General features: G+C 55.9%; 1 protein-coding gene across 3 annotated transcripts in view; it reads right to left on the bottom strand.

Annotated features, from left to right (window-relative positions):
• Nucleotides 1–3,392, bottom strand: part of SLC5A10 (solute carrier family 5 member 10) — a 61,765-nt gene that overhangs the window by 20,940 nt on the left and 37,433 nt on the right. The gene's annotated exons all lie outside the window — the stretch shown is intronic.

Raw genomic sequence — 3,392 nt, 5'->3', positions numbered from 1 at the left:
TGCACTATGTGTCTTTTTGGGAGCACATATTTGTGTGAAAAGTTATTCTCCACATTGAACTTCAATAAGTCAATGTACAGGTCTAGACTTAATGATGATCATCTTCAAGCCATACTGAGGGTCTCAACTGCTTCCTCTCTAAAGCCAAATGTGGTTCATATTTGTGAGATGAAGTGCTGTCAAGTCTCTGGCAGCAAGGAATAGGCAAAAGATGCCATGTTCTGAAGAACTGTTCATGATCTTCACTCAATGTTCTATTCATGTTCAGAAGAAATAATTAAAACTGTTAATAATGACCTTTGAGGACTTTTTTTTTTTTTTGTGAAATCCCTTATGCGGCCCTGCCTCACCTCCACTTTGCCTCCTGCGGCCCCCAGGTAAATTGAGTTTGAGACCCCTGACCTAGAAGAACATATAGATAGCAAATAAGCACCTGAAAATATGTCCAAAATCATTAGTCATCAGGAAAATGCAGATTAACAAAATAAGAGACGGGGCCGGAGAGATAGCATGGAGGTAAGGTGGTTGCCTTTCATGCAGGAGGTCATCGGTTCAAATCCCAGTGTCCCATATGGTCCCCCGTGCCTGCCAGGTGCAATTTCTGAGCCTGGAGCCAGGAATAACCCCTGAACACTGCTGGGTGTGACCCAAAAACCACAAAAACAAACAAACAAAAAAAACAAAATAAGAGACATCACTCACACTCACACACATATACACACATATATATATACACATATGTATATATCAGCATGACTAAAAAACCAGTGACAACAGCAAATTGGCAAGGATACAGAGATGGGATCACATGGTGGGAATGTAATGCACATACAACAAATGTTCATGTAAGTGAATGATTGTTTATAGTATGCACATGCCTATCACAGTAGCTAGGTTCATAGTACAGGTGGTTACACAAAGCTGCATGTATGATAAGGTTGCCTACAACTTCACCTGCACATCTACACAATGAGTGCATGTATACTGGTGAAATCTAAACAAGCTAGGAGGACATCCACATCAGTTTTCTTGCTGGGACCTTATTATTGCAATAGAGTCATGTAGATGATACCACCGGGGAAACTGAGTGAAGGCTGCATGTAACCTGTTTTTGTTTTTGCAACTTATAAATTTATAATTATGGGTAGGTAACTGCAGAGGTTGAAGGGCTGGAGGCCTTTCAGCCCTAAGTACTGAGATACCCAGCAGGAGTCCCAGGGCCTCACAAAGCAAGAGAAGATGCTGAGATGTAAAGAGGGGCTTTTTCCTTTTGGGACCACACCCAGCAATGCTCAGGCCTTACTTCTGACTGCATTCGGAAATCACTGTTGATGGGATTTGGGGGCCCATGTAGGATGCTGAGGATTGAACTCGGCCACATGCCAGGTGAGTACCCAACCAACTGTATTATCTCTCCGGCCCCAGGGAGGGTCTTTCTTAGGTCCCCATTGTTGCAAAGGCTATAATTAGAAGTCAGGATTTCCCAGACAATACTCTTGGGCTGATGAGCTAAAGAGGGGTCCTCTGTGCCTGTGAGATTGTACTGGGAGTGGGGCCATGGGGACCCAGGACATGCAGCCATTGGGTCCATAATGCAAAGCCTCCAGACAGGGTAGGAGGTAGGTATCAGAGATGGGGCCTCTAGAGGCCCTGAGCTGTGAAGCCCAAAAGGTGGTGAACAGCCGGGAGGGTCACAGAGATGATCAGTCCTTACTTGTTAGCTCTAAGCACCAAGCTCAGGGCCCCAGCCCAGCTCAGCAAGGTGCAGCTCCAAGCAGATCCAGGGTGACTGCGCTGCGGTGTGGTGGGTGTGAGGAGGAAGGAGGGGAAAGGCTGTTGTGGCACGCGACTGGGTGGCAGCTGTTTGTTGGGCCCGACTTAATGGGCTTTCCAAAGTCCCCACCCAGCCAGCCTGCTTCAGATGTGGTTCCCACGCTCCCCATCACATAACCAGGGTCCCAAGCCCTGAGGACGCAGAGGGAGCGGAGCTAGTTGAGCCTGACCCTCTGCAACCCTAGGGGTTCAGGTGGGGGTGCTGCTCAACTTGCAGGGCCGGTCTCAGGCCACAGGCTGAGGGGGGTGGGTGGAGAGAACCCCAGTGGGCAGGAAGCAGAGCTGCGCTTCCACAGCTGGGAGGAAAGCGAGCTGAGCTATCTGTGGGGCATTGGCCTCCCACCAGGCTAGTGGGTGTCCCGGTCACCAAGGCTGTGAGTGCGCGGTGGTCCCTAGGGAGGACATGAATGAGCCTCTCGGGCCCGGAGAGATAGCACAGCGGCGTTTGCCTTGCAAGCAGCCGATCCAGGACCAAAGGTGGTTGGTTCGAATCCCAGTGTCCCATATGGTCCCCCGTGCCTGCCAGGAGCTATTTCTGAGCAGACAGCCAGGAGTAACCCCTGAGCACAGCCCGGTGTGACCCAAAAACCAAAAAGAAAAAAGAAAAATCCCAGTGTCGGGGCCGGAGAGATAGCATTTGCTATTGCATCTATAGGGCATTTCGCCTTGCATGCAGAAGGACGGTGGTTCGAATCCCGACATCCCGCAAGGTCCCCGAGCATGCCAGGAGCGATTTCTGAGCATAGAACCCCTGAGCACTGCGGGGTGTGATCCCCCCGGAAAAAAAGAAAAAAGAAAATCCCAGTGTCTCCATGAGCCGAGCTCCCGAGCTTTGCAGGGCTCAGGGCGGCGGGAAACGCGCCGAGCGCACGCACCCACGCGGGCCGGCGGCCGTCGGGGCGGTTGAATCAGCTTCCGGCCCCGCCCCCGGGACGCACGTGACCGCAGGTGGCGACGGCGAAGGCGGCGAGTGGGCCGGCCGGGCGGCACTTAGTCACCGGCCCGTCGCCGGCGCCGCCGCCTCCTCGCCCGCGCCCAACAGGTAAGCTAGTCTCGGCCCGCGCGCCCGATCGCCCGCCCGCGAGCTGCGCCGCGCCGCGCCGCGCCACGCTGCGCTGCCCGCGCGTCCTCCGAGCCGACCCCTCGGGTTTCCTCCCACGGCCCCCGGGGATGCTCTGAGGGGCGTCTGCGAGTCGGCGGGAGGCCGCGTGCAATCCGCGTCCATCCGCGCCCCGGCCACCCGCGGGCCAAGTTCGGGGGTCACCGCTGGCCGTCCTCGAGCCCTCGGAGGGGGTCTGGCCGAGTTTCCGGGCGGGGGGCCCTCCTCTAGGCCCGCCCCCGCGCCCTGCCCTGCCCTCCCCTCTCCGCCCCGTCCCGCCTGCACTCTGCCCTGACCCCGCCGTCGCTCCTCCCGCACAGGCTGCCTATGGACGGAGAGCGGGAGCGGCGGGACCCGAGGCGCCAGAGCGAGCTGCGCCCCAGTCGGATCTAGCGGCCGGATCGAGGGGCCTTCGGAGCGGGAGGCCGCGGCCCTTGCAGGGCAGGGCAGGGCAGGGCCG

Source organism: Suncus etruscus, chromosome 7 (assembly GCF_024139225.1).
Source record: "Suncus etruscus isolate mSunEtr1 chromosome 7, mSunEtr1.pri.cur, whole genome shotgun sequence".
In the NCBI taxonomy this organism is placed as follows: Eukaryota; Metazoa; Chordata; class Mammalia; order Eulipotyphla; family Soricidae; genus Suncus; species Suncus etruscus.
This window is presented reverse-complemented; position numbering and strand designations above follow the sequence as displayed.